This window comes from Bos javanicus, chromosome 7 (assembly GCF_032452875.1).
Source record: "Bos javanicus breed banteng chromosome 7, ARS-OSU_banteng_1.0, whole genome shotgun sequence".
Taxonomy (NCBI): domain Eukaryota; kingdom Metazoa; phylum Chordata; class Mammalia; order Artiodactyla; family Bovidae; genus Bos; species Bos javanicus.
This window is the reverse complement of record NC_083874.1, coordinates 92,544,362-92,570,142: the sequence shown is the minus strand read 5'-3', so window position 1 is coordinate 92,570,142 and position 25,781 is coordinate 92,544,362. Positions and strand designations below refer to the sequence as shown.

At 36.8% G+C, this 25,781-nt stretch overlaps 1 long non-coding RNA gene across 4 annotated transcripts in view; it reads left to right on the top strand.

Moving 5' to 3' along the window:
- Positions 1-25,781, top strand: part of LOC133251671 (uncharacterized) — a 159,693-nt gene that overhangs the window by 35,854 nt on the left and 98,058 nt on the right. The window contains exons 4-5 of one of the 4 annotated variants that reach the window (XR_009737726.1): positions 12,893-13,027; positions 14,671-14,810. The exons of the other annotated variants lie outside the window; for them this stretch is intronic. This is a non-coding gene — a long non-coding RNA (uncharacterized LOC133251671). The remainder of the gene's footprint in view (positions 1-12,892; positions 13,028-14,670; positions 14,811-25,781) is intronic. 4 annotated transcript variants of the gene reach the window in all.

Here is a 25,781-nt window from a genome sequence, read left to right as displayed (position 1 = left end):
CTATTGTTTGTAAGACATATATTGTGTTAGTGTACAAATAGAACTTTTGTTATTGATCTGTTACATACTACTTCAGGCTTACTTCAGGCTTACTTCAGGCTTACTTCTGGCAGCCTTCTTCCTCACCACGCAACTTCATATATATTCTTTACATGTCAACTTCAGTTAAACTGAGTAGCTTGTGGTCACCCTATGGTAATTTGCTATTTGGCACTTCTTTATTAATATTCTCCTTCTTACCATTATGATCTTTTCTCCTTGCTTCCTGGTGAATAGTGACTTTTCATATAAGATTCAACTTTGTTATCTGTCTCAAGCTTTTTGTGACTCCTGACCTCTGTCATTGTACCTTACATTCTTTGAGTCTTTCCAGTACATAGATCTATTCTAGAACCTTTATTTTATTTGTTTTCCTGTATGAATCTTTCTAACTAGATTATGGGTCTCTCAAGGGTGAGTACAAAGGCTGTGTGTCTGATTCATTTTTACATCCCCCATTTTTAGCACAGTATCTGACACATGCTGCTGCTGCTGCTGCTAAGTCGCTTAAGTCGTGTCCGACTCTGTGCGACCCCATAGACGGCAGCCCACCAGGCTCTGCTGTCCCTGAGATTCTCCAGGCAAGAACACTGGAGTGGGTTGCCATTTCCTTCTCCAATGCATTAAAGTGAAAAGTGAAAGTGAAGTCGCTCAGTCGTGCCCGACTCTTAGCGACCCCATGGACTGCAGCCTACCAGGCTCCTCCATCCATGGGAATTTCCAGGCAAGAGTACTTCAGTGGGGTGCCATTGCCTTCTCCATCTGACGCATAATGGACGTTTAATAAGCATTTGTTGAATGAATGGTTAATCTCTGTAGGAAAGGGAAGATGATTCTCACAGTTGGTGTGATAATGGTGATAAATTGAATTCCAAAGAAGAGCGCTGCTATACTTTTCAGGGACTATCCAGAATGAAAACCAGTGTCTTTCCTGAGGTCTCACCGTAATTGTCCTTGCTTCTTGGAGTCAGTATAGTGTATGCATGGAATTTTGTTATCTTGAGCATTTATTATTGGAAATTAATCCACAAAATGTAAATAGTTGAATTTTTCATAAGTATTAGATTTCAATAATGGGTAGAATAGGTCTTGACTTAAGGACTTATTACTTATAAGGAGAGCCACGGGTGGTCTGGTGTTGTAATCAGTCTAAATTTGGATAAAGACTTTTTTGCTTGAAAATTATGAAAAATACAACAAAGAATGAGCCTATTTGTTATCACATTTACAGTTTTATTTGCTTTACAACTGGGTAGTTCTTCTGTTATGCCATCTTCATAACATGCTAATAATAGCCAATATTATCAGAGTGACAAATTCTTACATAATTTAGTATTTTTACATTTTGAAAAACACTAATTTATCATATTACCCCTTTAGTAATATGCCAAGCTGTAAGTTGGTTTATATTTTTTATATTTGTAATTTAATAAGATTATACTAATAACTATAGATATATCTATTATATACTTCAATATGACTGTATATTATAATAATTAATATTATATTATGTATCAGTTCAGTTCAGTTCAGTTGCTCAGTTGTGTCCGATATTTAGCAATAAATATATATTATTTAATAACATATGTTAGAGGGCAAAAGTTCTTTGGCCATCAGCTTATGTTATAGTTTTAACTGAGGAAATAGTATGTGATGAAGATATTAAAGGAGGTTTAAGGCTTCTGATATTAACAAAATTCTGTTAAATGATTTTAGACTATATAGAAACAACTTGAGAAAGTATTCTGAACTACAATAAGCTATCCAGAAATAGCATAGTCACAAAATAATTTAAATAAAATAAGGCAAGTGTTGAGGGAGTTGGAAGATAATGAAATTTTCTGTGCTAAAGCTATAATCACTAAGACTTTTAATTTTGTAGGGAGACATTAAATACTCTGGTCATTCAACTTGTGTATCCTTTAGCCTATTTAATAGTCAAAAACTTCTAAGTAAATATGTACGATTTAATTTGTGCTGCTGAGAAACAGCGATCAAAAATGGCAATAAAAGTCACGTAATGAAATAAGAATACTAAAAAAAAAATCCAGGGATTTTACTGTGGCTCATTATTCATTCCATTTCTGGCAGCCTTCATGATTACAAATCACTTGATTGACTAACTAGACATTCTCAAAGTGAATTATGAATCAGGTTCATTTTTCCTGGTTGATAGTTGGCACATGCTGTAACTCATACTTTGTGATATATCAAATTCTTGTAACAGTAATAAGAGATATAATCAACTCTTTACTTCAGGAAAACTAAATTACCTTTTCAAAAAATGAAATGCGGTTGCTAACATTTTAACAACACAATGTAATTCCCGCTTCTGTATCCCAGGGTGGAAATCACAGTGATGACGTTATTTTTCAGACAAAAAAAAATCTTTAGAATGATTTTCCATCAGGCATAAAACTCCTATTGATATCAGTCCCCCATAGGCTGCTTGGGCAGTTGCCTGAGCCTAGGTTGCAGAAAACAACAGTTACATTTCTTTCTTAGTATTTAAAAAATGCATGTTGGAGGAATTGTATATTTTTGTACAATTCCTTTGTAGGAAATGTGTTTTCCCCTAAATACCTAATTCATAATGAAGCAATGATATTGCAGACTGTAAAATGTGAAGCATTTTAATGCTTATTAATAGGTCTCTTTTTGAGTAGGGAAAAGTGACCTGAATCTTGAATCTTTTCATTTGTAAAACGAAATAAAGGGGTCAATTCTGCTTTCAAATGTATTCTGTTTTCTTTTGACTTAGAGTTCTTCATGCATAACTACACTGGGAATTGAATGGTGGAAAATTCCTGTAGTATAATTGCATTTCCTTTGATTCTATCCACCCAAGCAATTGAAAAATAAAATGGATGCTCCATAATGTGATATATTCAAAATTTGAGAATTTTGCACAAAATTCAGTCATTGCCATAGTAAAAATATGGTTCCTTCATTGAAAACTCTGAGGCTTGAGAATGTAGGACCTCAATTGCTTAACAGTATTATTATGAGATTCTCTTACTAATAAAAATATTATATATGATAAAGTAATTCTTTGTTGCTTATAAAGGCAAAATCAAAGTTAATGGGAGCTTTGCACATAGAAGGGTCATGGAATTGTACTGTCATAATTTCTCTCTATGTAAATGCACAGTAATTAATATCTTAAGAGTTCCAACGCCTTTTAACTTTCTTTGCTTTCTTTTATGAATAAGATTTATTTAAATTAGAACTAAAAATTGTTTTATTGCTGTTTCATTGCCTTTAAAAATGTTTTACAAAAGTTTTTTTTCTGAATAAAGTCTTACACTATATTAATTTATGTGGAAAGGTGGATAGTAACTTATAATTATGTATAATTTTATAAACATAGCTATCATCTTTTAGTTTTAATGTTGTGTTACTCTAGAATTGTCTGCAGTTCTTGAATTTATGCTTTAGTCACCTTGAAATTTAATTTTTGTCCCCTAACACCATTAATTATGTGCTTAGTAGTTAAAATTGCTATTAAACATCTTTTATGGGATTAAAATTTTATTCCTGATTAGGCAATGAATTATATATTTAATCAATTATTCATTTAAAAATTATGACCAAAAGATTAATTCTCCAAAGATGTTTTTAACAATATAAACCATCCTAGTAGAATTGAAATTGCAGAATTAGTAATTAGAAATGAGAAGACAAAGGATCAACTTATTAATTTTATCAGTAGAGAAACAAACTTTAAATCTTTTATGACTTTGGCAGATTTTGTGTAATGACCATAAACTAAAGTGGGACCATAAAATACTGTCATTTTCCAGCCTGGCTCAGTGCTTTTTACCTCTGTGACATAGCTGTACATTTGAAATCTAGAAACATTTATTGTACTTCTTTAGGTATATTGAAGTAAGCAATAGATGGTAAAATGGGCTTTTGTTGCTGTGACCTGGCTATAAGACTTGGGAATAGAAGAAGACTAGCATGGAAAGGAGGACACAAGAACATTTTTTAAAGTCACAGAAATGGGCTGAATTATTTTAATCATTTGTTTATGTTGACTAAGTAAAATAGATTTCTAGATTGTCTACATTTTGTGATATATAACCTGATTGCTTCTATTAATTGATTCACTTGAAAAATTTAGCATTAGTAGAGTGAGAGAGAATGGAAGTGTCTGTAAATTATGGGAAAACTGAAGCAAAATATATAAGAATAAATTTCTGGTATTTACATTTCTACGTGAGTATTTAACAGGGTCAGAATGTTCAGTGTAAATAAAATATGCCAAAGGCTTTTGTTCCAGTTTACACTTTAACCCTTGACATTTAATCTCCATCTCTTTTATCACTAAATGTACATATAGGAAAGTAAAATTTGCATTTTTGTAACATGTTCCAAGTGTCTCATATTATATAAATATATATTGCATTTCTCAATATCAACATTACATTGGTGTACCTTTTCTAGTTTTGTACAATAAAAGTAGCAGTTTTATCCTAATGATATAAAGTGAATCTTTAAGTAGCATCTGGTGTATTAAAATATATGGCCCTTTTGAATATTTTTGGTTAAATCCATCCTTGGCATAGATTTGATAAGCTCTTTATTTCTCTCATGTAGGTATATGCTAAGGAGTGGAACTAAGGATTAATAGGTGTGGAGTTCATGTGTTCCCCATCCTGAATCTCCTCCCACCTCCCTTGGCGGGTTCATGTCAATGTATGGCAAAACCAATACAATATTGTAAAGTAATTAGCCTCCAATTAAAATAAATAAATTAAAAAAACCCAACCAACCAACCACACAAATAAAAAATAGGTGTGGAGTACACAATTATATCTTACTTTTTATTATATGAACACTAATAGGGTATTAGTGCATGTTGTATGATTTTAAGTCTTATGCTATTAATGTGATGGATAATCTATAAAAGGATTTTTAAAGAAATTCCTTTCTACTGGATTTAATGATATATGGTTAAAAAATAGTACATGGTTTTGATACTGAGAAATCTGTATCTTATTATGCAAAAATATTCAAGGGACTTGAATTTTAAAGATGATAGATGCTGGTTGGAATCAGTACTTTAGCATTGATATCAAAGAAGAATAGAAAAGACACATATTGTTTTAGTTAAAACTATAGGTTGAAAGCAACACACAATATTATTTTTGGTGTATTCTACTTTTGATGTTGACTTAGTACTTTAAAGCCTCAAACAAATCATTCAATTCAGTGGTGTATTAGTCAGGGCTCCCCAGAGAAACAGAACCAATAGATATATGTATATAATATACATATACACACATGCATTTATGATTTATTTTAAGAAAGTGGCTCACTTGATTGAGGGGACTGTCAAGTCTAAATTCTGTAGGGCAAGTTTGCAGAAGATAGGGAGAAGATAATGCTGCAGTCTGGAGGAAGAATCTTCTTGCCTGGGACCTTCAATTTTTGCTCTTAAGGGCTTCAACTCATGGCTTGAGGCTCACCCAAGTTACTGAGGATAATTTCTGTTACCTAAAGTCAGCTGATTGGAGATAGTAACAATATTTACAGAATACCTACATAGTAACACCTAACTTAGTGTTTGATTATCAGTTCAGTTCAGTCGCTCAGTTGTGTCCGACTCTTTTGACCCCATGGACTGCAGCATGCCAGGCTTCCCTGTCCATCACCAACTCCTGGAGTGTTGCTCAAACTCATATCTGTTGAGTCGGTGATGCTATCCAACTATCTCATCCTCTGTCATCCCCTTCTCCTCTTGCCTTCAATCTTTCCCAGCATTAGGGTCTTTTCTATTGAGTCAGTTCTTTGAATCAGGTGGCCAATGTATTGGAGTTTCAGCTTCAACATCAGTCTTTCCAACGAATATTCAGGACTGATTTCCTTTAGGATTGACTGGTTTGATCTCCTTGCAGTCCAAGGGACTCTCAAAAGTCTTCTCCAATACCACATTTCAAAAGTCTTCTCCAACACCACAGTTCAAAAACATCAATTCTTCGATGCTCAGCTTTTTTTTATAGTCCAACTCTCATATCCATACATGACTACTGGAAAAACCATAGCTTTGACTAGACAGACCTTTGTTGGCAGGGTAATATCTCTGCTTTTTAATATGCTGTCTAGGTTGGTCATAGCTTTTCTTCCAAGGAGCAAGCGTCTTTTAATTTTATGGCTGCAGTCACCATCGGCAGTGATTTTGGAGACTCCAAAACTAAAGTCTCTCACTGTTTCCATTGTTTCCTCATCTATAACTGGGTATTATAGCATAGCCAAGTTGACACATAAAATTAGCCATCAGAGTTGGTCATTTAAAAAACCTGTTTATGTCACAAGTCACGGAAATGCATAGAGTCAAACCATCACTGCAAAATATATTAGACAACGTTCTTGAAATGAAAACTATCAATTCCAGAGATAATAGCTGATACCCATTTTTTGATTAACAAATATCGAGTGCTCTGAATGTGTCTATACTGGGAAAGAATGGCATGGAAAACCATGAATGGACTCTACCCTTATGTAGTTTACTGGTTAATGTTGATGCTTGGGAAAAAGGCAAAAAGTGGTTGTTAACCCAACGATGAACCCACTTGACAAAAGCCCAGTTTTCCTTTGACTTGCCTTATGTAAATGTATATACACAAACCTTATGATTTGTGTACAATAGTCAACTTTCTCTTCATTTATATTACTTCCATATTGTTCATATTTTAGTTCATTGGTACTGTGGAGCTGACTATTCTTTAAGCACCATACACTTTGATCTATAAGTAGAAACTCCTCTCTGTATCAATTTACATTGCCCCTATGTTTATGATTATGTGCTATAATAATAACTTTTTTAAAATTGAGAATTTATTATATGCCAGATACTTTATAAAACATCTCTCTAGTTCCTTCGTTCATACTTCTGTTTTAGAGATGAGGAAATTGATTTCAGAAAGGTAAGTATCTTGCCAGGTTTGTACAGACTGTAGGTGATGAAACATGTTTTTGCTGTTCAGTTGCTAAGTTGTGTCTGACTCTTTGACCCCATGGACTGCAGCACGCCAGGCTCTCTTGTTCTTCAATATCTCCCGGAGTTTACTCTGATTCATGTCTACTGAGTCGGTGATTCCACCCAAACACCTCATCCTCTGTTGTCTCCCTTTTGCCTTCAGTCTTTCCCAGCATCAGGGTCTTTTGCAATGAATCAGCTCTTTGCATCAGGTGGCCAAAGTATTAGAGCTTCAGCTTCAGCATCAGTCCTTCCAATGAATATTCAGGGTTGATTTCCTTTAGGATTGACTGGTTTGATCTCTTTGCAGTCCAGGGGAATCTCAAGAGTCTTCTCTAGCACCACAATTCAAAAACATCAGTTCTTTGACACTCAGCTTTCTCTATGGTCCAACTCTTACATGTGTACATGACTACTGGAAAAATCATAGCTTTGATTATATGGACCTTTGTTGGCAAAGTGATGTCTCTGCTTTTTAATATGCTGTCCAGGTTGGCCATAGCTTTTCTCCCAAGGAGCAAGCATCTTTTAATTTCATGGCTGCAGTCACTGTCCACAGTGATTTTGAAGCCTAAGAAAATAAAATCTGTCACTATTTCCACTTTTCCCCCATCTATTTGCCATGAAGTGATGGGACAGGATGTAATGATCTCAGTTTTTTGAATGTTGAGTTTTAAGCCAGCTTTTTCACACTCCTCACTCACCCTCATCAAAAGGCTCTTTAGTCCCTCTTTGCTTTCTGCCTTCTGCCATTAGAGTGCTATCATCTGCATATCTCAGGTTGTTGATATTTCTCTCATCAATCTTGAATCCACTTACTGATTCATCCAGCCTGGCATGGAACATGTCTGAAATTCAATCCTGTCTGAATATGAGGCCCACGTTTTTCTCCTATTGTACCCAAGTTATCTTTGTATGAAGCTTCTTAGGTTGGCTACTGGATCTCTTGGAACAGCCTATATAATTATGTATTTCTCAGAATATAAGGATCTCTGTTCATTTTCATTATACTTTAGGGCTAAATGAAAATTTGTGTGTTCTACTGAATATACAATTTTTGGTAGGTAGGTGACTAAAATGTGCTATTTCCCTTTTTGCCTTGGATGCCTATTAGCTCAAGTTTTAATACTGATACTACTTACTTTTAGTAATTTCCTCATGTGTGGTTGCTTATTTAACTGTGTTCTTGTTGCTGTTTAGTCGCTACGTCATGTTCAACTTTTGCGACCCCATGGACTGTAGCCCACCAGGCTCCTCTGTCCATGGGATTTCCTAGGCAAGAATACTGGAGTGGGTTGCCATTTCCTTCTCCAGGGGATCTTTGACTCAGGGATTGAACCCACATCTCTTGTGTTGGCAGGCGAATTCTTTACCCCTGAATTTGTTCATGTAATTATTGAGCTTCCTTTGTCTTTAATTTTATATTAACCTGTTTTATAAAATTTTTTCAATTATAAATCAGCACAGTCTTTTTAAAAGGGAGGTAGAGATTATAGATAGATGAAAATGAATACAGAACAGTTGTGTATTATTCTGTAATCTGATTGCTTTTTTCCCACTGTTGTGTCTATATACTTAAAATAGTAGATAACACATAGTAGATGTTAGTGAATCAGTGGATTGAATTAATGTACCTTCTATCAGACATCTAGTTGATTCTAAGGGTTTAAATTTGATCACACTCAATGCATTTACTGATGTGGTAGGCTTTGCTGTTCTGTTTTTCACTTTCTATTTGACGTGTCTTTTCTGTTTTGCTTTCCATTTTTGCTTTCTTTTGGATTGATGTGATGATTAATTTAATGTGTCAGCTTGACCAGGCCACAGGGTGCCCAGATATTTTATCAAACATTCTGAATGAGATTAACATTTGAATTGGTAGGTTGAGTAAAGCAGATTGCCCTCCTCAATATGGGTGCATCTCATCCAATTTGTTAAAGATTTAAAGAGATCAAAAAGGATGAGTAAGAAGGAACTCCTTCTGCCTTATTGCCTTTGAGCTGGGACATTTGCTTTTTCCCCATAGTCAGACTCAACCTGAAACATCTTCCTGGCTCCCAAACCTACTGGCTTTTAGACTAGAATCATACCATTGACTTTCCTGTTTCTTAGGCCTTTGGACTTGGACTGGAACTATACCATCAGTTCTCCTGGGTCTCCAGGTTGCTGACTGTAAATCTTGGGTCTTGTCAGCCTCCATAATTGCATTGGCCAGTTTCTTATAATAAATATTTCTCTCTCTCTCTCTCGACACACACATGTAACACACATGACAAACCCTACTGGTTTTGGTTCTGTTTCTCTGGGTAACCTTGACTAATACAGAGTGCTGTCTTCTGTGCTTAGTCGCTCAGTTGTGTCCAACTCTTTGAGACCCCATGGACTGTAGCCTGCCAGGCTCCTCTGTCCATGAGATTCTCCAGGCAAGAATACTGGAGTGGGTTGCAATGCCCTCCTCCAGGGGATCTTCCCAACCCAGGGGTGGAACCCAAGTCTCCCACATTGCAGGCAGGTCACATTGCATCTCTCAGATTCGTTACCATCTGAGCCACCAGGGAAGCCCTAACAATGGATAATTTTTTTAAATGATTTTATTTTCCCTCTAGTAAAGAAGTTATATATTCTGTTTCTATTCACTTATTGGTTACTCTGGAAGTTATAATAAACATAATTATCAGAGTCTTAAATTATTATCGGAGAAGGCAGTGGCAACCCACTCCAGTACTCTTGCCTGGAAAATCCCATGGATGGAGGAGCCTGGTAGGCTGCAGTCCATGGGGTCGCTAAGAGTCAGACACGACTGAGTGACTTCACTTTCACTTTTCACTTTCATGCACTGTAGAAGGAAATGGCAACCCACTCCAGTATTCTTGCCTGGAGAATCCCAGGGATGGCGGAGCCTGGTGGGCTGCCATCTATGGGGTCACACAGAGTCAGACACGACTGAAGTGACTTAGCAGCCTCAGTAGCAGCAGCAGCAGCAAGTTATTATTATTACTTTTAGCTTCCTTCTTGATAATATAAAGACACTTTAACCCCAGTTCCCCCTCTCCTGAAAATTGTTGTTTTATGATTATTTTTAATCCCATGAAACTTTATTATTACTAATTTTTATACTTGATATTTATGTACGTACACTCACGTATTTGTCACTTTATTTGTTGCTGGTTCTTTCTTGCATGTTAGCTCATTCATCTGGGAGCTCATTCCTTCTTGTTGTTGCCTTGTGCGGTTGCCCAGTCACATCTGACTCTTTGCGACCCCATGGACTGCAGCATGCCAGGCCTCCCTGTTCCTCACAATCTCCCAGAGTTTGCCCAAGTTCATGTTCATTGCCTCGATGATGCCATCCAGCCATCTCATCCTCTGATGTGCTCTTCTCCTTCTGCCCTCAATCTTTCCCAACATCAGGGACCTTTCCAGTGAGTCATCTGTTTGCATCAGATGACCAAAATACTGGAGCTTCAGCTTCGTCATCAGTCCTTCCAGTGAATATTCAGGGTTGATATCCCTTAAGATTGACTGGTTTGATCTCCTTGCTGTCCAAGGGACTTTCAAGAGTCTTCTCTAGCACCACAGTTTGAAGGCATCAGTTCTTTGGCGTCCTGCCTTCTTGCAGTCCCAGCTTCCACTGGGAAGACCGTAGTCTTGACTATACATACCTTTTCAACGCACTGTCTAGATCTGTCATTGCTTTCCTGCCAAGAAACAATTATCTTCTGATTTCATGGCTGCGGTCACCGTCCATAGTGATTTTGCAGTCCAAGTAGAGGAAATCTGTCACTATTTCCACTGTTTCCCCTTTTATTTGCCATACAGCAATGGGGCCGGATGCTGTGATCTTAGTTTTTCAATATTTAGTCTTAAGCTGGCTCTTTCACTCTCCTCCTTCACCCTCATCAAAAGACTCTTTAGTTCCTCTTCGCTTCCTGCCATTAGAGTGGTATCATCTGCATATCTGAGGTTGCTGATGTTTCTCCTGCCTAAGTGGATTTCAACTTGCATTTCTGACTTGCATCCAGCCCGGCATTTCTCATGATGTGCTCAGCGTATAGGTTAAACAAACAGGGTGACAGCAGACAGCTCAGTAGAACTCCTTTCTTGATCTTGAACCAATCAACTGTTCCATACAGGGTTCTAACTGCTGCTTTTTGACCTGCATACAGGTTTCTCAGGAGACAGGTAAGATGGTCTGGTATTCCCATCTTTCTAAGAGCTTTCCACAGTTCGTCATGATCCACACAGTTAAAGGCTTTAGTGTAGTTGATGAAACAGAGATAGATGTTTTTCTGAAATTCTCTTGCTTTCTCTATAATCCAGTGAATGTTGGCAATTTGATCTCTGGTTCATCTTCCTTTTCTAAACCCAGGTTGGACATGTAAAAGTTCTTGGTTTGCATAATGCTGAAGCCTAGCATGCAAGTATTTAAGCATGATCTTACTAGCATGGGAGATGAATGTGATTGTCCGATGGTTAGCTTAGTCGCTCATTCCTGTTACCTGTAGTTTATTCTTTAGCAGTTCTTCTAGAGTATCTGCTGATTACAAACTCCAGTTTCATTGTTCTGAAGAAGGCTCTGTGTGTGTGTGTGCTTAGTCACGCAGTCATGTCTGACTCTTTGCGACCTCATGAACTATAGCCCACCAGGCCCCTCTGTCCAAGGGGATTCTCCAGGCAAGAATATTGGAGTGTGTTGCCACCCCTCCTCCAGGGGAATCTTCCCAACTCAGGATCTCCCACATTGCAGGCAGATTATTTACCGTCTGAGCCACCAGAGAAGCCCAAGAATACTGAAGTGGGCAGCCTCTCCCTTCTCCAGGGGATCTTCCTGACCCAGGAATTGAACTGGTGTCTCCTGCATTGAAGGCAGATTCTCTACCAGCTGAGCTATCAGGGAAGCCTGAAGAAGTCTCTGTTTTGTGTTAATTCTTTAAATATATTTCACTGGGAATAAAATTCAGGGATGGCAATTTTGTTTGTCATCGTGTATAAGATCTCAGTGTCTTGTTTTCTGGTTTTCACTGTTGTTTTTGTGACATGAATTACCAGTCTGATGTTCATATATGTATATACGTATGTATAGTCATATGTGTTTGTATATATATATATATATATGTTTGTATATATAGCTTTGGGGTATATCATTTCACCCATTGCAAGTTTTTATTCAGTGACTTTTTTTTTTTTTAGTAAATTTAACAAATTGTGCAGCCTTCACCATTGATCAGATTTCAGGCACTTCTGTCACCCAAATAAGATCCTTTATGTTCATTAATTGTTAATGTCCATTCCCTCTCCTTTTTCTTAAGTTTAAGTATAGTTGATTCACAATGTTATATTTCAGGTGTACAGAGAGTGATCCAGTTATGTGTGTACATGTATATATTCTTTTTCAGATTCTTTTCTATTGTAGATTATTACCAGATATATTGTAGGTCCTTGTTGTTTTTATCTATTTTGTATATAGTAGTGTGTATCAGTTCGGAGAAGGCAATGGCACCCCACTCCAGTACTCTTGCCTGGAAAATCCATGGACAGAGGAGCCTGGTAGGCTGCAGTTCATGGGGTCGCTAAGAGTCGGGAACGACTGAGCGACTTCACTTTCACTTTTCACTTTCATGCATTGGAGAAGGAAATGGCAACCCACTCCAGTGTTCTTGCCTGGAGAATCCCTGGGACGGGGGAGCCTGGTGGGCTGCTGTCTCTGGGGTCGCACAGAGTCAGACACTACTGCAGCAACTTAGCAGCAGCAGCAGTGTGTATCAGTTAATATCAACTCCTAATTTATCCCCCATGACTTTCCCCTTTGGTAACTTCTATCCATTTTTCTTACCCTGGACAATATTAATCTATTTTCTTTCTCTGTAGATTTTTCTTTCCTGGAAATTTCATATAAATCAAATCACACAATATGTGGTCTCTTATGTTGGTATTCTTTGACTTAGAATAATACATATATTTTCACACTGGAAATCTTTGATGTCTAACTGTTTGGTGTACTCAGTAAGTATTCACTATCATCATTCATTTATGAAAATTATGAAAGCTTCTGAAATATTAAAATATGCTTAAGTATGAAAATACTTCTATATATGATAATTTCATTAGGATGATTTATTGTGCTTTCACTTGTGTAATGTTACTGTTACTGTTTAATATTAACATTTTTATTTATTTTCAATTTTTTTCTCTTTTAAAAAATTTTTATTTTATATTGGAGTTAGTTAACCGTGCTGTGTTAGTTTCAGGTGTTCAGCAAAGTGATTCAGTCATACATATACATACATTTACTCTTTTTCGAATTCTTTTTCCATTTAGCTTATTATAGAATATTGAGCAGAATTCCCTGTGCTATACAGTAGGTCCTTGTTGGTTAACTCTTTTACATATTAGCAGCATGTACATATCAATCCCCAAATCCTGGTCTATTCCTCCCCCTACCCTTTTCTCCTAGAATAACAGTTTTGAGGTTCGTGTGTTGAAGCACGTGTTAATAGTTTGTTCTTTTATTGATGAGCAGTGTTCCGCTGTATGCATACACTGCATCATGTCCGCCCATTCATCAGTTGATGCACATTTAGTTTTTTATAGTTTTTGACTATGAATATGAATAATGCTGCTAAGAGGATCCATGTATAAGTCTTTGTGTAAATACATATTTTCATTTCTCTTGGGTATTTTCTCTCTAAGTGTAAAATCGTTCAGTCATTTGGAAAATTTATTTTTAACTTTTAATGAGACTTCAAACTTTCCAAAGTAGTTGCATTATTTTGTGCTCCTACCGGCAAAGTATGAGGACTCCTTTTTTCCACATCCTTGCTAACATTTGTTATTATCCTTTTTTAAAAAAAGTTATTACAGTCATCCTAATGGATGTGAAATTGCTTCTCATTGTGATTTTAATTTGCATTTTCCTAAACTAACATGAAATACCTTTTTGTGTGTTTATTAGCCACCCATATATCTTCTTTGGTGAAATGTTTTGTCAAAAATTTTACCCAATTTTTGATTGGGTTGTTTGTCTTGTATACAAAGATTTCTTTGCATATTTTGTACACAAAGTCTTTATAAGATATATGTTTCCCAAATATTTTCTCCCAATCTGTTGCTTATCTTTTAATTTTCATAATAGCATCTTTTGAAGTGTAAAGGATTTGAATTTTGATGAGGTTTAATCTACCAGATTATAAAGAATGCACCATGTTTTTGGTGTCATATCAAAGAAATTTTTGCCTGACCTAAGGTATTGAAGATAATCACCTGTGTTTTCTTTTAAAAGTTTGTTTTGGCTCTAACATTTAAATCTGTGATTTATTTTGTATAGTGTGAAATAAAGGTGTAACTTTATCTTTTGGCATATGCATATAGAGCTTTCCTAGTACTATTAATTAAAAAGCCTATCTTTTCCTTCAGTGAATTTCCTTTGCACCTTTATTGAAAATAAGTTCTGTTCTAGTGATTTACATGTCTGTCCTTGTGCTGGTACTACACTGTTCACAACTACTCGAGTAGCTTTACGTCAAGTTTTGAAATTGGGAAGCATATGTTGTCCAGCTTTGTCATTTTCAAAATTGTTTTGGCGTTCTATATGAATTCTGTATAAATGTTGTAATTCTATGTAATTTGCAATTCTGAACACATTTTAGGATCATCTTGCCAATATCTGCTAAAAGACTGCTGAAAATCTGGTAGCAATTGATATATGAATCAACCTGGGGAGAATTACTATTCTGAACGTTATTGAACTTTCCACTCCATGAACCTGGTATCTGAGCTTCTTTTGAAGGTAATCTTTGTCTGTCCCTCCCTCTACTGTGCCCTGATGGCTTTTAAGGTCTTTCTCTTTCCTTTTGGTTTTAAACAGTTTCATGATAATGTGTTTTAAGTGTGGACTTCCTTTTATTTATACTGCTTGGGAACTTTTGGCTTCCTGTATACATGGATTGTGGAGAAGGCAATGGCACCCCACTCCAGTACTCTTGCCTGGAAAATCCCATGGATGGAGGAGCCTGGTGGGCTGCAGTCCATGGGGTCGCTGAAGAGTCAGACACGACTGAGCAACTTCACTTTCACTTGTCACTTTCATGCATTGGAGAAGGAAATGGCAACCCACTCCAGTGTTCTTGCCTGGAGAATCCCAGGGACAGGGGAGCCTGGTGGGCTGCCATCTATGGGGTCGCACAGAGTCAGACACGACTGAAGTGACTTAGCAGTAGCAGCAGCAGCATACATGCATTGGAGAAGGAAATGGCAACCCACTCCAGTATTCTTGCCTAGAGAATCCTGTGGACAGCGGAGCCTGGTGGGTTGGACACCACTGAAACGACTTAGCAGCAGCAGCATACATGGATTGATGTTTTTCATCAATTCTGGAAAATTTTGTTGCTCTCTTATCTCTTTTTAATTGAATATAAAATATCATCAGTTTTAAGATGTACCATTTATGTATCACTAAAAGAGAAAGAATATACTACTAATGCCTTAATAATAGTTAATGAATTAATTGGTCATATTGACCCTAATCACTTAGAAATTTATGATTTTCTCAAAGGATCTGGCAAACATTTCTTCAGTTGCATTGCTTGATGTAGAGTCTCACATGTATCTTTGTAAGAAAGCATATCACAATTTCATATACTTGTATCTTGTTTTCTTAGATTCTGTAACTAGTTAGTTGTTTCTTTGCAACATGTTCAAGTCAGTTCAAAGTACTGTATTTAAATACTATAAACTGGGTGGCTTAAACAACAGTTATCTCCTACAATTCTGAAGGTTGGGAAGTCTCACATCAAGGAGCTGGCATAGTCTGTGTCTGATGAGGACCCTCTTCCTGGTTTATAGATGGCCATCTTCTTGCTGTATTTTCCCATGGTGAGGAAGAAAGATTCTTTCTCTCATGTCTCTTCTTATAAGGGCACTAATTCCATTCATGAAAGCTCCTTGCTCAAGACCTGATTACCTCACAAAGGTCCTACGTCTAAATACCATCAAATTGGGATTAGGACTTAAGCATATGAACTTTGGTGGGGTAGACACAAATATTTAGCCCATATTATAAGAATATAAGGGCTTTCCTGATGGCTCAGACAGGAAAGAATCTGCCTGCAGTTTGGGAGACCTGGGTTTGATTCCTGGGTCGAGAAGATCCTCTGAAGAAGGGAATAGCTACTGCTCCAGTATTCTTGCCCAGAGAATTCCATGGACAGAGGAGCATAAGAAAATAATCACCACTCATTTGTGGTCATAATTTCAGTTATGAATATTTGTTTCATTAATATCTGATTGAGAAATGCCTCTTGAGAAACCTGTATGCAGGTCAGGAAGCAACAGTTAGAACTGGACATGGAACAACAGACTGGTTCCAAATAGGAAAAGGAGTACGTCAAGGCTGTATATTGTCACCCTGCTTATTTAACTTCTATGCAGAGTACATCATGAGAAACGCTGGGCTGGAAGAAGTACAAGCTGGAATTAAGATTGCTGGGAGAAATATCCATAACCTCAGATATGCAGATGACACCACCCTAATGGCAGAAAGTGAAGAAGAACTAAAGAGCCTCTTGATGAAAGTGAAAGAGAAGAGTGAAAAAGTTGGCTTAAAGCTTAACATTCAGAAAACTAAGATCATGGCATCTGGTCCCATCACTTCATGGCAAATAGATGTGGAAACAGTGGCTGACTTTATTTTTCTGGGCTCCAAAATCACTGCGGATGGTGATTTCAGCCATGAAATTAAAAAACGCTTACTCCTTGGAAGGAAAGTTATGACCAATCTAGACAGCATATTAAAAAGCAGAGATATTACTTTGTCAACAAAGGTCCGTCTAGTCAAGGCTATGGTTTTTCCAGTAGTCATGTATGGATGTGAGAGTTGAAGTATAAAGAAAGCTGAGCACTGAAGAATTGATGCTTTTAAACTGTGTTGTTGGAGAAGACTCTTTAGTCCTAAAGGAAATCAGTCTTGAATATTCGTTGGAAGGACTGATGCTGAAGCTGAAGCTCTGATACTTTGACCACCTGATGTGAATGACTGACTCTTTAGAAAAGACCCTGATACTGGGAAAGACTGAAGGCAGGAGGAGAAGGGGACGACAGAGGATGAAATGGTTGGATGGCATCACTGACTCGATGGACATGAGTTTGAGCAAGCTCTGGGAGTTGGTGATGGACAGGGAAGCCTGGTGTGCTGCAGTCCATGGGGTTGCAAAGAGTTGGACATGTCTGAGTGACTAAGCTCAACTGAACATTTGGATGCGTGTATCTTTTTGAATTATGGTTTTCTCTGTATATATGCCCAGGAGTGGGATTGCTGGATTATTTTTAGTCTTTTAAGGAACCTCCATACTGTTCTCCATAATGTCTATACCAATTTGCATTCTCACCATCAGTGAGAAGGGTTCCCTTTTCTCCACACCCTCTCCAGCATTTACTTTTCATAGATTTTTTGATGATAGTCATTCTGAGCAATGTGAGGTGATACCTTATTGTAGTTTTGATTTGCATTTTTCCAATAATTAGTGATATTGAACATCTTTTTATGTGTTTCTTGCCCATGTCTATGTCTTCTTTGGAGAAATGTCTGTTTAGAACTTCTGACCTTTTTTTTTTTCTTTTTTGATTGGCTTGTTGATTGTTTTTTGTTTTTTTTTTAAAACTCTTTGTGACCCCATGGACTGTAGCCTGCCAGGTACCTCTGTTCATGGGGATTCTCCAGGCAAGAATACTGAAGTGGGTTGCCATGCCCTCTTCCAGGGGATCTTCCCAATTCAGTAATCAAACCCAGGTCTCCTGCATTGCAGGCAGATTCTTTACTGTCTGAGCCACCAGGGATCCCAAGAATACTGGTGTGGATAGGCTATCCCTTCTCCAGGGGGTTTTCCTGACGCACGAATTGAACTGGGGTTTCTTGCATCGCAGGTGGATTCTTTAGCAGGTAAGCTACCCAAGAAGTCCAGTAATTAGTGATGAACATCTTTTCATGTGTTTCTTGGCCATCTGAATGTCTTCTTGGTAGACATGTCTGTTTAGAACTTCTGACCATTTTTTTTTTTTTTTGATTGGGTTGTCGATTGGGTTTTTTTTTTTTTTTTAAATATTGACTGCATGAACTGTTTGTGTATTTTGGAGATTAATCCCTTGTTGATCACTTTGTTTGAAATATTTTCTCCCATTCTGTGGGTTGTCTTTTTGCTTTGCTTATGGTTTCTTTTGCTGTGCAAAAGCCTTTAAGTTTAGTTAGGTTCCATTTGTTTATTGTTGTTTTTATTTTCATTACTTTAGGAGGTGGATCAAAAAAGATCCTGCTTCGATTTATGTTAGAGAGTGTTCTATGTTTTCCTGTAAGACTTTTATAGTATCTGGTGTTAAATTTAGGTCTTTAATCCACTTTGAGTTGTGTGTGTGTGTGTGTGTGTGTGTGTGTGTGTGTGGTGTTAGGGTGTGTCCTACTTTCATTTTTTCACCTGTAGCTGTCCACTTTTCCCAGTACCACTGTTGGAGAGACAGTCTTTTATCCACTGTATGTTCTTGCCTTCTTTGTCATAGATTAGTTGACCATAGATGGGTGGGTTTATTTCTGGCTTTCTATCCTGTTCTGTTGATCTATATTTCTGTTTTTGTGCCAGTATCATTCTGCTTCGATAACTGTAGCTTTGTAGTATAGCCTGAAGTCAGGGAGCCCGATTCCTCCATCTCTGTTTTTCTTTCTCAAGATTGCTTTCGCCATTTGGGGGCTTTTCTGTTTCCATACAAATTATAAATTTTTTGTTCTAATTCTGTGAAAAATGCCATTGATAGTTTGATGATATTGCATTGAATCTGTAGATTTCTTTGGGTAGTGCAGTGATTTTGACTATGTTGACTCTTCTAATCCAAGAACATGGTGTATCTTTTCATTTGTTTGTGTCATCTTTGATTTCTTCCATCAGTATTTTATAGTTTTCTGAGTACAGGTCTTTTGCCTCATCAGATAGGTTTGTTCCTAGGTATTTTGTTCTTTTTGTTGTGATGGCAAATGTGATTGTTTCCTTAATTTATCTTTTTGATCTTTTGTTTTTAGTGTATAAGAATGCAATAAATTTCTGTGTATTAATTTTGTATTTTGCAACTTTACCAGATACACTAATGAGCTCTAGTAGTTTTCTGGAGGCATCTTTAGGATTTTCTATGTATAGCATCATGCTGTCTGCAAACAGTGACAGTTTTACTTCTTTTCCAGTTTGTATTCCTTTTATTTCTTTCTCTCCTCTGGTTGCTATGGCTAGAATGTCCAAAACTATGTTGAATAAATGTGGTGACAGTGGACATCCTTGTTTTGTTCCTGAGCCTAGAGGAAATGCTTTCAGTTTTTCACCATTGATCATGATGTTTGCTGTGACTTTGTCATTTATTGATTTCATTATGTTGAGGTAGGTCCTCTCTATTCCCACTTTCTGGAGGATATTTTTATCATAAATGGGTGTTGAATTTTGTCAAAAGGTTTTCAGTGTACTGAGGTTATCATATATTTTTAATCTTTAATTTGTTAATGTGGTGTATCACATTGGTTGATTTATGTGTACTAAAGAATCCTTGCATCCCTGGAATCAGATCAGATCAGATCAGTCTGGGATATATCTCACTTAATCGTGGCCTATGATCCTTTTAATGTGTTCTGGATTCAGTTTGCTAGTATTTTGTTGAGAATTTTTGTGTCATGTTCAGCAATGATATTGGCCTATAATTTTCTTTTTGTGATATCTTTGTCTGGTTTTGGTATTAGGGTGATAGTGGCCTTGTAGAATGAGCTTGGGAGTGTTCCTTCCTCTGCAGTTTTTAGGAAGAGTTTCCGAAGGATGGATGTTAACTATACTCTAAACATTTAATAGAATTTGCCTTTGAAGCCACGTGGTCCTGGACTTTTATTTGTTGAAAAATTTTTAATAATAGTTCCAATTTCAGTACTCATGATTGGTCTATTTGTATTTTCTTCCTGGTTCAGTCTTAGGAAGTTGTACTTTTCTAAGGATTTGTCCATTTCTTTTAGGTTGTCCATTATTGGCATATAGTTGCTTGTAGTAGGCTCTTATGATTCTTTATATTTCTGTGGTGTCTGTTGTAACTTCTTATTTTTAATTTCTAATTTCACAGATTTGAGTCTGCTCCCTTTTTTTCTTGATGGGTCTGGCTAAAGGTTTATCTATTCTGTTTATCTTCTCAGAGAGCCAGCTTTTACTTTCTTTGCTGTTGTTTTCTTCTTCTCTGTTTCATTTATTTCTGCTCTGATCTTTATGATTTCTTTCCTTCTACTAACTTTTAAAAATTTATTTATTTATTTATTTTTGGCTGTGCTGGGTCTTAGTTGTTGCAGGGGCTTTTCTGTAGTCCAGGAGAGTGGGCTCTGCTCTTCTTTGTAGTAAGCAGGCTTCTCATTGCAGTGGCTTCTTTTGTGGAGCATGGGCTCTAGGGCACGCAGGCTTCAGTAGTTGCCATGCATGGGCTCAATAGTTTTGGTTCTGGGGCTCTAGAGTACAGTCTTAATATTTGTGGCACACAGGCTTAGTTACACTGCAGCCTGTGAGATCTTTCTGGACCCTGGACCAAATCCGTGTCTCCTGCATCAGTAGGTGGATTCTTTACCCCTGAGCCACCAGGGAAGCCCTAACTTTGGGTTTTGTTTGTTATTCTTTTTCTAGTTGCTTTAGATGTAAGATTAGGTTGTTTATTGGAGATATCTTTGTTTGTTTGCTTCCTGATGTAAGATTGTATTGCTATAAACTTTCCTCTTACAACTGCTTTTGCTGCTTCTAAAGGTTTTGGATCATGTTTTCATATTCATTTGTCTCTAGGTATGTTTTTAATTTCCTCTTTGATTTCTTTAGTATCCTTTGGTTCTTTAGTAACATATTATCAGTTTAAGAATTTTTTTACCTTAGTGAAAATGAACCAAGATACAAGGTAAGACAGAGCCTGCAGCTGGAGGGTCAGAGCATTGTTGAACCCCTATGAAGAGTTGGGGAAATGTGAGGGAAAACAAATGAAGTGAGAGGTATCATTGGAAGGCATTTTGAGGCATTTATTTCTAAACTGTTAAAGTGAGAAACCCATTTTCTTTTATTAAACCAGCCAATCATGTGTCATCAAAGCATTCATATACCTTCATATACAGTGGAATAGTGACTTATCTTCCTTTATTGATGTTCCCAGGTTTTTCCCTCTAGAATCTCTCAATTCCAGTCATGTCACAAAAATTTTATTGTGTTTTTTTTCAGTGGATAAAAAATGTCCGCTTGTGAATGTGTGAGTTTTAAATTACTTTGAAAGGAAAATTCTTTATCTGAATGCTCATTTCTAGGACATGTTCTTTAGTTGTCACTTTGTGTCATAAATCTGTTTAAACTAATGTCTGTTTGCATTATAGAGGAAACACTAAGGTCTTCAAAGCAAATTTTAGTGCTGAAATGTCAGAGAAGTAAAGGAATTTTAGCAATCAGATAGGATTCCATAAGGACAACCCCTTGAGCCTGTTTGATAGAGCATCAGAGCTATGAAGAATGATGGGCTTTGTAATCAGTATCTGTGAGTGAGCTATAGCCCTTGAAATAAAGAGAAAGGGAATCCAGAAACATCTATAGGTCTGTGAAAGATCTTATCTTTTTTCCTTTTTAAACAGATGACACACACTCATCAGGCATATTCTTCCTTGGTGGAAGAGGGCTTTCAACATAGATGCTATGCTATGCTATGCTAAGTCACTTCAGTCGTGTCCGACTCTGTGTGACCCCATAGACGGCAGCCCATCAGGCTTCCCCGTCCCTGGGATTCTCCAGGCAAGAACACTGGAGTGGGTTGCTATTTCCTTCTCCAGTGCATGAAAGTGAAAAGTGAAAGTGAAGTCGCTCAGTCATGTCCAACTCTTAGCAACCCCATGGACTGCAGCCTACCAGGCTCCTCCATCCATGGGATTTTCCAGGCAAGAGTACTGGAGTGGGGTGCCATTGCCTTCTCCGTCAACATAGATAACTTCCCATTTTTTTTTTCTTGGCACATTTACCCTCTAGCTCCCAAAATGCCATTCTTTCCTGTATGTAAAATTATTAACAACTATAATATATATTTTTGAAATATTCCAGTGAAGATTTAAAGATAAATATATCACATAGCAATTTAGTAAGTTAATTGGCAGCCCAGAGTACATTCATGGTCATGAGGCATATTCAAGAAGCTTTTTAGATTGCACATTATAGACTTTCCAAAAGAGTTTATCATTGATTAATCCATATAGGTCTTAAGATACTTTGACATCAGCCTAATTTTCCTTTAAAAATCTTGATTTCTTATTCATATTTATTCATTTTCTTTAAAAAATTTATATTTTTAAATTTAAATTTTAAAGCTCTCCATTTATTTATTTTTACATTCATTTCCTCTTCTTTTCTTTCTCTTTTCCCTCTTATATTTTTCTTTGCTTTTTTTGGAGGGGGTAATGACTGCAACTATGCCACAGACTTGGCCAAAGACAGTCACAGATGAGAAAAGTTCAGGCCTTATTCATTCAATTTCTAATAGGTCTCTCTGCCTAAGGATGGCCTCATAACACTCTTTACTCTAGTAGCATGTGGGCTGACTTTCCTTATTGTACTTCCTGCTCTGCAGATGTCATAGTTAGTCTTTCGGAAAAGATACTGCTTTCTAAAATTGCATACCATCCGACTTTTATAGATATCTGTTTTAAAATCTATTATTACTGAAACAGTTGTTGGCTTCTAGACAAATCGAGAACCAAGAGCTGGGAGAGTACCTCTTGGGAAATGATCTTCCATGTAATATGCCTAGCCTAACCTTGCTAATAATCCAGGTGATGGTGAATCCCTTAAAAATGTTCATGGGAGGAGGATTGGTAGAGGTTCTAAGTCAAACTCTTAGTACAGCTTTTACACTATCCTGGTTCTAACTTAGTTATTTCTTGGGTGATCCTCTTTGTTTGGTAGGATCATGGGAGTATGCTTTGGGTATAAGGCCCTCCTGCTCTTCCTCCTCATTATTTGGATTAAGAATGTATTTGTGACTACTTAGTAAGGAAAATGAAAGTCTCACTACTAAGAATTACATGATTTTAAAATATGGAACTGAGATTTATTTTCACGAAAATGTTTTACTATAATACTGCTTTCTTTTAAATTGAGAAAACCTTTACTTTCTTTTTTTAAAATGTCATTCTTATTGGAAAGTCTTCATTCTACTTGTCATTGAGTGAATAATATCTTAGGAAAGATTTTAGTGTGGAATAAGGAGAGTAATTATAGCTGGAAAAATGTAAGACATAATATTCCCCCTCCAGCATTCTTGCCTGGAGAATTCCATGGATGGAGGAGCCTGATGGGCTGTGGTCCCTGGGGTCGCAAAGAGTCGGACACGACTGAGCAACTAATACACACACACACACACACAAGACATAATATTAAAAGACCAGGATTGGCATCCTCATTCTATTATTTATTAGCCAAGTGACTTTGGGAAAGTCAGTTTACCGTTCTTACCTTTAGTTTCTTCATTTGCAAAATAGGAATGCTATTACTTCACAGGATTATTATAAGACTTAAATGAAATATTTGTGATGGTACTTTATAAAGTGCAAAGTGGTATTTAAGTTTCTAATATTCTAAGTAATAATGTGTTATTTTACTTGTGTACTTGGTGAGTTATTTTCTAAAGGCCATGGTTTTAGAGACAGTAAAGTCACATTGCTGTAAGTTCAAATTCCAAATCTTCCTCCTGCTAGGAGTGTGGCCTGATCTCTCTTAGTGTCACTTTCTTCATCTATAAAATGAGAGTGATAATAGTATCTATCTCATAGGGTTGTTGTGAAGATTAAATTACCTAATCCATGTCAAAATCCTTCCACATTCAATACATGTTACCTATTGTCATTATTATTCTTAGATTTTAAAAAAGAAACTCTTTTCGTAAAGTAATGATCATCCTTACCATTTTTCAAGTGGCCATTCTGTTGTGACATATCCAAGCAATTAACTCAATTTTTCCTTAGTAGTAGATACATATGTGTGGAGAAGGCAGTGGCACCCCACTCCAGTACTCTTGCCTGGAAAATCCCATGGACGGAGGAGCCTAGTGGGCTGCAGTCCATGGGGTTGCAAAGAGTCGGACACGAGTGAGCGACTTCACTTTCACTTTTTACTTTCATGCATTGGAGAAGGAAATGGCAACCCACTCCAGTGTTCTTGCCTGGAGAATCCCAGGGACAGCGGAGCCTGGTGGGCTGTCATCTATGGGGTCACACAAAGTTGGACACGACTGAAGCGACTTAGCAGCAGCAGCAGCAGATATATATGTGAATACAGTGTTACACTGTATTTTCTTCAGTTTCTTCAGTTAAGAAAACTCATTAACTTTATTTCAAATGTTTGTATCCCTGATAAGTTGTGTGCATATCATATTTTGGCAAATGTAATTATATTTTGGGTGTGTGTCTGTGTTTAGTTGCTCAGTCGTGTCCAACTCTTGTGACTCCATGGACTGTAGCCTGCCAGGCTCCTCTGTCCTTGGGATTTCCCAGGCAAGAGTACTGAAGTGGATTGCCATTTCCTTCTCTTGTATTTTGGGTATGGCAAGGAAATTCAGAAAATAAGTCCTGAAAATAAATTCATTGAATAATAAAGGACCCTTTTAAATGTGATTACTCACTATTTTATTCATTCTTGAAATCAATTTTCACTTAAAAAAGGAAATCTGGCTATATTTATACTCACTAATAATTTGTGAGAATTAATTATGTAATCTATTTGAAAAGGATCACTGAAATGATCAAAGAAGCAGCCTTGAAGAATTAGTTAAAACATGCTGGAGATAATGAAATTAATGAAGTAATTTCTTCAGGTAAATGTTTAATATAAAGTCTGACTAAAACAGAGGCTAGAGTTAAATACACACACAGGTTAGAGTTTTGAAAATATATGAATAACTTAAAGATTGTGTGATTTTTTGTTGTGTGCTGATAAGTTGAACAAGATCTAGGGCAGAATAATAGTTGAGATCAACTTGTAACATTGAGGTTAAAAATTTATGCTTTTTCTGTTCTCTGCAGAAGGCATGGCTTATTCTCCTTGTAGTTCATTTGTGATTGCTTTCACATTTTGTGTGTTAATACTTCGGTGAAGTATTCAATATACTTGAATTAAATGTTTGAGGTGAATTAAATGTTTGAGGATTGCTGTATAGTTCTATACTCATTTCATCAGTCAGAATGTTGCAGTTTTGGCTTAACTGCAAAAAGAACCCAAGTCTCATGGTTTCTGTGACAACCTAAGGTCAGGTGACCTGGATATGTCCTGCCAAGCTGTTCCTGTGGAATAAATAGGCTGTTTGTAAACAGCATGGCTAAGCATTCTCTCACAAGATTTCAAGTTCACAAAGTATGAGGCAACTGGGTAAAAGGTCAAAGGTTAAAGGTAATAAGTCATTTTGGGCCTGTTCTTTTATGGAGTCTTTGGCTGCCTTTCAGACTGAGGTCTTGGAAGTAGTTCACACACAGGCCTTTTGCCAAAAGACTACTGAGAGTTGGCTCAGGCAGGATTCTATTACAAAATTTTCTCTCTTTCACTCTCTCTTTATGTCTGAATCTTGCCTTCTGAAATTTATAAAAATGCAAGGAATTTTTAAAAAGTAAGTATATAAGTGAGACAACCAGATAAATTCATGTTTTAGAAGTAAATCTAGAATTTTTTTTCTTAGGGACAGAGGTCCACAAACTAAATTTATT